This window comes from Equus asinus, chromosome 2 (assembly GCF_041296235.1).
Source record: "Equus asinus isolate D_3611 breed Donkey chromosome 2, EquAss-T2T_v2, whole genome shotgun sequence".
Lineage (NCBI taxonomy): Eukaryota > Metazoa > Chordata > Mammalia > Perissodactyla > Equidae > Equus > Equus asinus.
Window position 1 is genome coordinate 99,965,133 of NC_091791.1, and position 12,451 is coordinate 99,977,583.

At 43.8% G+C, this 12,451-nt stretch overlaps 1 pseudogene; it reads right to left on the minus strand.

Annotated features, from left to right (window-relative positions):
* Positions 1–215: 215 nt before the first annotated feature.
* LOC106832036 (acireductone dioxygenase pseudogene) lies at positions 216–11,885 on the minus strand (annotated as a pseudogene).
* Positions 11,886–12,451: the final 566 nt, after the last annotated feature.

Consider the following 12,451-nt stretch of genomic DNA (forward strand, 5'->3'; position numbering starts at 1 on the left):
TATTTTCTGTTTGATCAAGTAAACGGAGACCTCTGGAGGCCATGGTACCTTGTGGTACGTCCCGTGCTGCAGTGGAAAAATCACTGACCTAGAGCTGAAAGTCCTGCTCTGTTCTGGGCAAAACAACTAACTTCCTCATTCTGTGAGTGGAGTCACTAGGTGCGTTTTTTCTGTTAGCTCGGGCTGCTGTCACAAATTACAGTAGAATGAACAGCTTAAACAACAAACATTTATTTCTCATGGCTCTGGAGGCTGGGAATTCCAAGATCAAGGCACTGACTGATTAGTGAGAGCCCTCTTTTTTTTTTTTTTCCTGAGGAAGATTTGCCCTCAGCTAACATCTGTTGCCAATCTTCCTCTTTTTCGATGTGAGTCGCCGCCACAGCATGGCCGCTGACCGACAAGTGGTGTAGGTCTTCAGTGGGGAACCAAACCCCGGCTGCCAAAGCAGAACACGCTGAACTTAACCACTAGGCCACCAGGGCTGGCCCTGGTGAGAACCTTCTTCCAGGTTGCAGACAGCTGACTGCATCTTGTAACCTATATGGTGGAAAGAAATCCAGAGACACCTCGTGCACCTTTTATTGGGTGGCCATGATGCGCTGTCCTTAGAACCTGGAGAAAGCATCACCTCCTGCTGGTGAAACCAATAAGAAAGGAGATGGTGAATGAGCTTAAGGAGCTTAAGAGCTACAGACGTAACCAGCATTCACAAAGAAGCCTAGGTTTATCGCTGCTGGGACAACGCGACACCTGTGGAGACCGCCCACTGCCCTTCAGCTGTGTCTCTTGGCAACCTCCTCCTGTTCTCCCAAACAGGTTGTTACAAATTCCACCACTCTTCTCTGTTGGTCCCCATCACTCTCTGTCTCCCATTTGTCAGAGGAAATAGAGGCCACCGGACAGCACCTGTCACAGCTCCCTCCTCCCCACGAGAGGAAGGGATGTTCTCCAGTCTGCGGCTTGGACCCCTCAGGGTGTGGCCTCGGCCACCTCTTGCCTTCACCCTCCTCTTTCACTGACATCTTCAGCCTTACCTCTGCCGGCTCCTTTTCCTCAGCATATAAATTTGCTAAGGATATTCCCAGTTTAAAAAAACAATAACAACAACAACCTAAACCCAAATCCCCAAAGCCATCCTTCCATCTAGCATCCCCCTGCTGCTTCCTCATTCCTGGAAGAGAAGTCTACACTGGCTGAGCCCACCTTGCTCCCTCCCAGCCTTTCTTCAACCCACTGCTATTAGGTTCCTGCTTTGCCTGCTCCAGTCTCCTCCCCACTTGGTAAAGAAATAAAAGAAGGCCCCTGCCAAGGTCACCGATGGCTTCTGGAGTGCTAAGTCCAGGGGACACCTTTAGGTGCTCACTTACTCGTCCACTTTGTAGCTTCCCCCCTGCAGACCATCCCCTGGACATCTGGCACTTTCTGTGCCAGCCCTTCTGGGTCTCCTCTTCCTCAGGGCCCCTTAGGCGTCAGTGTCCCCCAGGATCTCATCAGCGATTCCTCCTCTCCCCCCCTCCATCCTCACAGCACACTGTCTCCTGGAGCAATCTTTTCAGACCCGTGGCTTCCACAACCGCGTTGGTGCTGAGAACATTCAGCAGTACGCAACAAGCTAAAGAACGCAAAATAATCATGCAGGAACTGAGATTACCACGTGAAGGAAGACAGTTGAGGGAGAGAGGAAAAATACTGGGTCCTCCCCCTACGACCGTGGGTAATCATGCACACCACCCTGAGCCCTGGCTTTCTCATCCACAGACCCGGGATAAGGATAGTACCTACTTCATAGGGTTGTTATGAGGCTTAAGGGGGATAATTCTAGAGCGAGCGCCCAGTGCATGTAGTCTGTTAGGACTCTCTCTGCTATTGGCAGGCGCAGAGAAGCAATGGAGAGACGTGAGGTTAAACTGAGAAGTGGTAGCGTGGATCCAGGTTTTGAAACTCATGAGGGCAGTGGACTGGTGGGGTCTGTGTGCCAAAGGCACTCCAAACTCCAAAATACAGATGTCATGGGGCTGAGAGGCAAGGAGCAGGCAGCTCCTTCCCAGGGCTGCTGTTCACCTTCCGGCCATCTGGATGACCTTGCAGGCATCTGACATGAGTTCCGGCAAGCGGCTGGCCAGGATGCCCTCCGTGCACGTCCCAGGCAGTCCTGTGATAGTCTATCCTGAACAGGGGGAGGTGCTGGCAGATCAGAATGATAAACAGCCAAGAGCCAGGGAAGGAAAAGGTCACCTTTTGGGCTGTGTCCTGGGGGAGGAGACCCAGTTACCAAGGGAATGAGCACTGGTCTTTAGAAGTACATTGACTCTGCCCTTACTTAGCACTTGCCGGGGTGCCAGGTCCTGAACTAAACATGAATACTACTCTTTGTCCACGATTAAGGCTCCAAATGAGGACCAGTGGACTAATTCAGTGGTGGCTAGAGACAGCTCGTATAGACTTATGAGAGCCAAATGTTAATTTTTCAGGAATTTTACAAGCCAGTTGTTAAACACAGCCATTATTAAAAACTGTTATATAAACTTACAATTAAGTAAATTATATTAAAAGACTCAAAACTTACCACTTCTTATTTATTTGACTAGTATCTATTCTCTTGAGTATACTTATATCTATTGTATCTATATGGTGGAAATACTATATATATAATGGGAATCTGTACGACTCTGTGTTCAGTGATGTTATGTTGGTAGTTTGAAATCAGCCATTGCGGAAGCGTTTATATCAGGAAGTCAGCATACACACACACACACACACACACACACCCTACATAGAGCTGGTTGTTAAAAACATTTGCCAGCACCTCAGTGGACAAACTGATGTCAGGAATTTTGTCTTTCACTACTTCTCATGAATTTCAGTGTTCCTCATCTGTCCTAGATTTTTTTTTTTTTTTTTTGAGGAAGATTAGAGCTAACATCTGCTGCCAATTTTCTTCTTCTTTGCTGAGGAAGACTGGCCCTGAGCTAACATCCGTGCCCATCTTCCTCTACTTTATACATGGGACGCCTACCACAGCATGGCTTGCCAAGCGGTGCCATGTCCACACCCAGGATCTGAACCGGTGAACCCTGGGCCGCTGAAGCAGAATGTGCACACTTAACTGCTGTGCCACTGGGCCGCCCCGGTCCCAGATAAACAGGACTCACGTCCCCTTCCAGCCTTTTGGGTTTCCCCACTTCAGTAATGAAGTGAGCAGCTTCACATGTCCACATCTTACTGGTCTGTACCCCACCGAGGGTGACAACAATGGTGGCCACCACTGATCACCTAACACTTGTCACACCCTCCCTCACGTAATACTCATTAACCCTCACAACATCGCCTTGAGGTTGGTATTGAACTTTTACTCTACCCATTTTACAGATGATAAAGTGAAACACAGAAATCAACCAATTCTCTCCTAAGGCAACCAGCTAAGACAAGGTTGGAACCCTCTCTTAACCACAGCCTCTAGAGAAAGGGAAGAATCTGACAATCTGACAAGGGAATATGGTTAAGCGGTTCAGTGGCCACTCCTTCATGCTGCCAATGCTGACTTTGCCTTTCAACTACCACAGGGCATTCATTTTAATGCAGTGTTTTTGTTCTTAGTCACATGCAATAAAACTGTGGACTCATGAAATATGGCCTATCCCAGGTCTTTAGGGGACTTTAATGAATAAATAACTGTTCTTGAGTTAATGATCCACTGTTTCAGTTGATGCAAAGCTTCTAAACCAATCAGCTATTTATTAGGGATTGAGATCCAATTATGTATCCACCCAGGTCTAGACCTGGGCACCTCCCAGGAAGGCTAAAGCCCGGAGTGTTTAAATAACTTGTTAAAAGTTACACAGCCTGTAGAGGATGAAGGCAGGAGATTAACCAGGCTTGTCTGATTGCAGAGCCCCTGCTCTAGGGAGAGGCACGTGATGCCTATTTGGCAGCTATTAAAAAAAAAATCTTGTAGAAGAATATTTAGGGACTGGCCCCGTGGCCGAGTGGTTACGTTCTCACACTCTGCTTTGGCAGCCCAGGGTTTCGCTGGTTTGGATCCTGGGCGTGGACATGGCACCACTCATCAGGCCATGCTGAGGCGGCATCCCACATGCCACAACTAGAAGGACCCACAACTAAAAATACACAATTATGTACTGGGGGGCTTTGGGAGAAAAAGGAAAAATAAAAAAATCTTAAAAAAAAATATATATATTATAAGAGTGAGAAGGCAAGCCATTGAGTAGAAGACATTTGCAATACATACATCCAAAAAGGGGACTCATATCAGAATGTATATAGAACTCCTGCAAATCACAAACAGACAGACAATCCAATGGAAAACAGGCAGAGGACTTGAAATAGGCACTTCACAAAAGAGAACATTCAAATGGAAATAAGCATCTGAAAAGGAGCTCCATTTCATTAGTCTCCAGGGAAATGCCATTTAAAACCACCGTGAGATACCACTATATACCCATGAGAATGACTAAAGCTGAAAAGAACGACAATGCCAAGTATGAGTGAAGATGTAGAGAAACTGAACCTCTGATCCATTGCTGGTAGAATATAAATTAGACAATCACTTGGAAAATTCTTTGGCAGTGTCTGTTAAAGCTGAACGCTCCTGTGTGTACCCTGTGACCCAGTAATCCACTCTTAAGTATCATGCAACAGAATTTCATACAAATGTGCAGCAAAAGACAAGTGCCAGGACCTTTACAGAAGCATCATTAGTAATAGCCCCAAACTAGAAACAACCCAAATGCCCATCAATAGTAGAATGGATACACATATTCCAGCAGATTCATAAAATGGAATTTTATATGGCAACAGAATTACTAAATTACAGCTACATGCAAAAACATGGATGAGTTTCACAAATGTAACATTGAGAAGAAGACAGACACAACAGAGTCCATACTGTATGATTGCTTCCATTTACATAAAACAAAAACAGGCAAAGCCAGTCCATTTTAGTTGAAGTTAGGATAGTGGTTGCTTTTGGGGAAGTTAGTGCCTAGGAGGCAGCTTGAGGGGGGTTTGGGGGTGCTGGTGATGTTATGTTTTAGTGATTGGGTGAACATTCGTAAACTGTACATTAATAATTTGTGTACTTTTCTGTATATGTGTATATATATATATATATATATTATACTTCATTAAAAAGTAAAAAAAAAAAGTGAGGGTAAAATTAAAATTTGAGACAGAGAAAAGTCAATTATGCACAGACCTTTATTGGAAGACCTGTTCAATCATGCTCCTCAGTTACTAGGAAACTGAACCCAGGAAGTAGGAGTGGAATGCAAGTCACAATGCTGAACCAAGAAACTAGCAAACATGTTGATCAATCTGTTTGAAACAAAAGAGGGGGGTCAGAAGACCCGGTGGAACTAAAATACTATGGAATAATAACATGGAAGATAGGAGAGGAGAAATTGGAGAGAAATCATCTAAGTTTCTCATATTTTTAAGAAGGATAAAGAAAGTAATGAGAGGCTGGCCTGGTGGGTTAGTGGTTAAGTTCATCACTCTGCTTCGGTGGGCCAGGGTTCACCAGTTTGGATCCTGGGCTCAGACCTACACAGTGTTCATCAAGCCATCCCACATATAAAATAGAGGAAGATGGGCACAGACGTTAGCTCAGGGCTGCTCTTCCCCCCCCCCAAAAAAAGAGAAAATAGTGAGTTTTAAACTTTGTAAAGTCAAGAATTTAATTTCTAAACCAGTAGAAATAAAATATACAGTTTCTAAACCAGTAAGGGGACTGGAGGACATTAAAGAAATCTTGATTGAGCAATAGAAAATTAAAAAGGATGTGAAAAGAAGCAAGAGTTACTCAAATCACTATGCCGTGCACCTTAAATCTATACGGCGCTGTATGTCAAGTATATGCTAATAAAACTTAGGGAAAAAAGTAAAAGAAAAATATGGCAAATAGAAAACACAAAATAAAGTGATAGAAATAAGTAAAAATTTTCAGTAATCCTTATAAATGTGAATAGTTTAAATGTATCTATTAAAAGACAGAGACTTTTTAAAAAAGATTTTACTTTTCCTTTTTCTCCCCAAGGCCCCCTAGTACATAGTTGTATATTTTAGTTGTGGGTCCTTCTAGTTGTGGCATGTGGGACGCTGCCTCAGCATGGCCTGATGAGTGGTGCCATGTCCACGCCCAGGATTCGAACCAGCAAAACCCTGGGCTGCCGAAGCGGAGTGCGTGACCTTAACCACTCAGCCACGGGGCCGGCCCCTAAAAGATAGAGCCTTTTTTAAAAAAAATTTTTTTAATTTTAAATTTTTATATTTATTTATTTATTAAATATTTATTTATGTTTTATTGCAGTAACATTGGATTATAACATTATACAGCTTTCAGATGTACATCATAATATATTTTGAATTCTGTGTAGATCACATCATGTTTACCCCCCACAAACTAATTATAGTCTATCACCATGTGAGCCTAATCACCCCTTTTGACCCCCACCCTCCCAGACAGAGACTTTTCAAGTATGTTACAAAAAGAAACTTCAGCTACATGTGGATACACATAAAACACCGTGACAAAAAAAAGGGAAAGTAAAAGGCATGAAAAAAAATATCAGGCAAATACCAACCAAAATAAAGCTGGTGTCACAATATAATATAACCCAAGATAAATCCTAAAGCAAAAAGCAATATTAGGTATAGGATGATCATTACTACTAATGATAAAAGGAATAATTCACTAGAAAAATATACAGACATGAATCTAACACTTAACAACACAGCTTCAAAATATATCCAGCACCAGTGGATGGAACTGCAAAGAGAAAGGAACACATCCCCAGCCACACTGGGAGATGTTCACACCTCTCCCGGAAACTAACAGATCAAGCTGATAAGAATTTGTAAGAATACAGATGTGAGGAACCTACGGTTATTTGAAGAACAACCGACAAGCATGCTCTAAAAGGACAGGTGCAGAAGTCTGCATACAATTAGGGAGCTGTATGTTTTGTTTTCAAGTACACATTTGACCACATTTGACAAATCTGGCCACATATGGAACCACAAAGAGCCACTAAGTGCCAAAGAAGACAGAGCATATAGCCCTAGAGCAATGAAATATGAAATGGCCATCAGGAAGACAGTTCCTGAACCTAGTCAGGCATAACTAAAATAGGACAAACGGACATCCGGGAGCTTCCTAATGTGACACAATGGGAATGACACAATCTATGTAATGTTCCTGTAAAAAATGTTTCACTTGAATCTAATGTTAAGGAAAGTATCAGACAAAAGAAGCAATGTAATTGTTAGGACATTCCACAAAATAGCTGCCCTGGATTCTTCAAAAATAAACAGCAAGGTTATAGACACCTTCCACCCATCCACCCACAAAAAACCAGGGCATTGCTTTAGACTAGAGAAAGCAAATGAGACATGACAACCAAATGCAATGCATGATCCTTGATTAGACTCTGGATCCCAGACTCCCTCCCCACACTTAAAGGAATTTTTGGGACAATTTAGTATGACTACAGGGGCCGGCCCCATGGCCGAGTGGTTAAGTTCTCATGCTCTGCTTCAGCGGCCCAGGGTTTCGCCGGTTCAGATGCTAGGCTTGGACCTAGCGCTGCCCATCAGGCCATGCTGAGGCGGCATCCCACATAGCAGAGCCAGAAGGACCTACAACTAGAATATACAACTACATACTGGGGGGCTTTGGGGAGAAGAAGGAAAAAAAAAATGATTGGCAACAGATGTTAGCTCAGGGCCAATCTTTAAAAAAAAAAATGCAGGTTATATTTGATATAGTATTATTGCATAAATGGTAAATTTCTCGTGTCTGATAACATGGTCCCCATTTTTGTTGAGCCAGGATAATTCTCAAAGCTCTTGGTGTTAGGATCTCTTTGCACTCTTAGAAGTTGTTGAAGATTCCAAAGAGCTTTTGTTTATATGGGTTATATAAAACCATATTTACAGAAGTAAAAGTTAAAGCAGAAATTAAAAAAAATATTTATTCAGTCATTTAAAAATAACTACATTTTCCAAAACAAAAAACTTACCGAGAAGCGTTGCTTTGTTTATGTTTTTGCATATCTCTTTGTGTCTGACTTACTGGCAGTAGCTGGATTCTCGCGCTCGCTTCTGCATTCAGTTTGCTGCTGAAGTTTGTTTTGGTTGAAGTATATGAAGAAAATCCAGCCTCACAGAGACATGTAGTTGGGAAAGGAAAAGAAAGGAGTATTTTTACAGCTGTTTCAGATACTGAGGATATTCTCCCCCCCCCCCCATTTATCAAAGACCTTTTAATTTTTCAAGAACAGCAATGCCAAACGCATAGAGTATAAGAAAGTCGGTTTCTATAAGTATGGTTTAATTAAAACTGTTTACAGCTCTTCTCTCCCAGAGTAGTTAAGCATGAATTTAAAAAGAATAAGAGATGAGAAAACAAGCACACGCAGCGTACAGAATTAGAGCCCTCATGCAAAGTCTGTGGAATTTGAGGTTTCAGTGCAGCAGGAGGGGGGCCAGACACAGGTGGCCTTTTTACAAATTTAAATTAAGGCAGTTTCTTTATTTTGAACAGGCAAGTTGCAAGTGGCATGTGGCATATGCCACTGAGAGTGTGCCCTAATAGGAGAGCTCTTCCCCCTTACTACTCCTCACTCCGAGGCATAATTTTGGGAGAAAAAAGTGTCTTCTATCTGGTTAGTAATATCATCTACCATTACACCTTTCTAGTTAGTTTTCCCACACCAAGTAATTCTCCAATTCTCAGGAGGAATGAATGTCCTACAATTTAACTCAATTCTGACACCATCTACCTGGAGTTAGCCTCAGATCCTACAAATTAAGGGCTCAGCCCCATAAGACTGATGCCAATTGCAAATCCAGGACAATTGTACTTCTGACTGACTGGCTATAAATTGGGGGTTCCCATGACCCCCTCATCGGGGCCCATAGTTCGCTAGAACAGGTCACAAAACTCAGGGAAACCTGGATTTACATTTACTCATTTATTATAAAGGACACAGACGAACAGCCAGATGAGGAAGGACACAGAGCGAGGTCCAGAAGGGTCCTGAGCACAGGAGCTTCAGTCTCAGTGGAACAGGGATGCTCAAAGGGGCTGCTTATGAATAACAAAGGCCACTCCTGTCACTTAGGAAATTCCGAGGGTTTTAGTAGCTCTGTGCCAGGAACCAGGGACAAAGACCCAATATATTTCTTATACCACAAGCTTCTTATAAGGCAGGCATGGCATTGACTGATAAGCTGGTTCAAAGTCTAAGAATCATGTCCAGATAGAGCATCTAAGCAGTTACATTTCAGGAGATAAAACTTTCATTTGAGTCATGCTGTGGTAGGTGTCCCACATATAAAGTAGAGGAAGATGGGCATGGATGTTAGCTCAGGGTCAGTCCTCCTCAGCAAAAAGAGGGGGATTGGCAGTAGTTAGCTCAGGGCTAATCTTCCTCAAAAAAAAAAAAAAAAGTCTGATCAAATAATCTTGCAAAAGAAAGATAATCTAGCTTTAAGCCTACGATATAAAAGCAAAGAGAAAGTGATTGATTTTCTGCTCAGTTATCACGTTTGGGATCTTTACAAAGGGTGTGTTAGCTCCCAGGAAGCATCAATATGTTGTCTATGCCAAAAATTTCACGTGCTTGAGCCTAGAAATGGTCAGCTGGCCAGTTGTACGAGGTCCACACTGCTCCTCCCACAAACAGCCACATGGCGTCATGTAGTTCTTCTCATCCACCGTGAAGCAGTGATAAATTCCTGCAAGAAGAGTTATCATGTCTCCTTTCTCCATGAAAATCTGGATCCACTAGTCCTCTTACATCAAAGTGTCCGCTGCCCTCCAGGATGCAGCAAATCTTACATCCGAGTGCAGATGCTCCTTCCTCATAAAACACCTCCATCTTTTTTTCACAATTTGGCAGTTTATCTTTGCATATGGCTCTTATGTCCATCTAGGAGTAGTTCCTCTTTTCAGATCTGTTCTAATTCTGGATCATTCTCATATTTGTCAGCTTCCAGTAAAGGACTCTGAGCTGGCACAGCTGCTCCAGGCACAGCGGGCAGCAGTGGCTCCAGGCTGTGGGGCCACGTCAAGTCGTCCTGGGACTGGTTCATGTACCAGCGCTGCACCATGGTCCAGGCCTGAGGGGATGTATGTGGGCGTGGTGGGCACCCTAAGCACCAGGGGTACCCTGACTTGCATGGGCTGCTCACAGGACAAGGTGAGGCCCCATCCAGGGCATTCTTTTACTATAACAAAATGTACAAGTGATAGTTTCTCAAAGGTTAATTGCAACGTGGAATCTGAAACATCTATGCACCTTTCCTACTCTTGTCACATTCAAATACATTCTTTTTTTTTCTTTTGAGGAAGATTAGCCCTGAGCTAACTGCTGCCAATCCTCCTCTTTTTGCTGAGGAAGGCTGGCTCTGAGCTAACATCCATGCCCATCTTCCTCTACTTTATATGTGGGATGCCTACCACAGCATGGCGTGCCAAGCGGTGCCATGTCTGCACCCGGGATCCGAACCAGCGAGCCCCGGGCTATAGAAGCGGAATGTGCTTGCTAAACTGCTGCGCCACCAGGCAGGCCCCTAAATACATTCTCTTTTAAAGATTTTATTTTTCCTTTTTCTCCCCAAAGTCCCCCGGTACATAGTTATATAGTTTTAGTCGTGGGTCCTTCTAGTTGTGGCATGTGGGATGCCGCCTCAGCATGGCCTGATGAATGGTGCCATGTCCAAGCCCAGGATCCAAACCGTCGAAACCCTGGGCCTCTGAAGTGGAGTGTGTGAACTTAACCACTTGGCCACGGGGCTGGCCCCCTTTTTTAAAAGATTTTATTTTTCCTTTTTCAAATCCATTCTTGAATAGATCTTTTACTCATGCACTCATGCATTGTTCATTTGGAAAATATCGCATCACTGAGGTATGGAGATCTTCCAAAAGTTGACACATTTTATTATACAATATGAAAAAAAATCACATTTGATAAAACCACTAATCTCATTAGAAATATCTTTAAGAATTGGGAAGCTCTCCAGCTCAGGGTGGTATAGACAAGTTTTCCAAAATTCTAATTTTCCCTTGAAAGCTCCAATTGTATCATTGACAAAAAATAATGTCAATTATTTTCTTGAAGTGACCAGCTCCTTTCATTTCTTTTTGAGAAAATATCTGCCAACATGCAGGTCTGAATCACTATGGTTTCTCTATCAGTTAATCTTTCCAGCTACAAGGAAAAAGCAGCTGCTTCAGCTCACGGCTCCAGCAAGCTTCAGGGCTTTCCCGGGAGACACCATCTTACTCAGGTCTGCCGCACAAGGCTTCATTCCCACTTCCCATTTTTATTATATAGAACATTAGAAAGATGTATACCCAAGGATACCTTATTAATAGACATTTTTTTAAAAAAGACGGAGAGGGCATGGCAATGAGCAATAAAATCACTACCGGTCTAGTTGGTGCCTCTGTCCTCATTCACGCTAAGCCGCCAGCTGTTTCCCGCACTGTTGCTTTTGCACCACTCGTGCAAATGTCAATACGGTGAGAAAGGCTCATGGTTCGGCCTTAGGATCATTACGAAAATAGTTTTGAGCTCGCGGATACTCGCGCCCCTCCCCCTCCAGGATCCGCGGACCACATCTGAGAACCGTTGTTCCAGGTCCCACCATCTTGTCCTAATCTCCACCTAACTCCACATTATGTTCTGCCCTTTCGTCCTTCTGTGTCCCCAAGAACCGCCTAGCGGCCTCCTCCGGCGCACCTGCCGGTGGCTGCTTCCAGCTTCCAGCGTCCAGCGTCCAGCGTCCAGCTTCCAGGCGCGGGCGCCGCAGCCCGGTCTCCGCGCGGGGCCCCTCCCTCTCTCCCTCCCTCCCCTCCGACCTCACTTCCTCTTCCCCTCCTCCAGCCCCTGTAACCCTTCCGTGTCCCCAGGACGGAAAGACCAGGGGAGAAGCCTTAATCCAAAGGAAGCTGCTGGGACGTGAGCCACTCTGTACAGCACTTAAGTTACTGTGACGATTTGTTTTAAAAAATTTAAAAATATATATCTTAATTGTTCTTTCTCTGGTTACAAAGGTAATAGATGTTTGTTATATAATATTTCAAACCCTGCAGAACTGAAGTAGAAAATTGAGAATCTCCCATAATCCTCCCCCCACTTTGGTTTGGATGCCCTCAATATTTCACACATATTTTTCATAGTTTTTTTCTGTCACAAACCGTGCTGCAGCGAACACATTACACATAGTCTCTCCTCGATTTGGTGAGTGTTTTTGTGGTGTCAGTCCCCAAAGTGGAACTGCTGGAAGAAAGAGTATGAGCATTTTATAAAAGGATGGATGCTGGCGAATGGCCTTCCAAAGGGACTGAACTAACCAACCCTCCCTCCAGCCACATCCACTGTATTTTGAAATGACCTGTTTACACATCCATCTCCCTGAC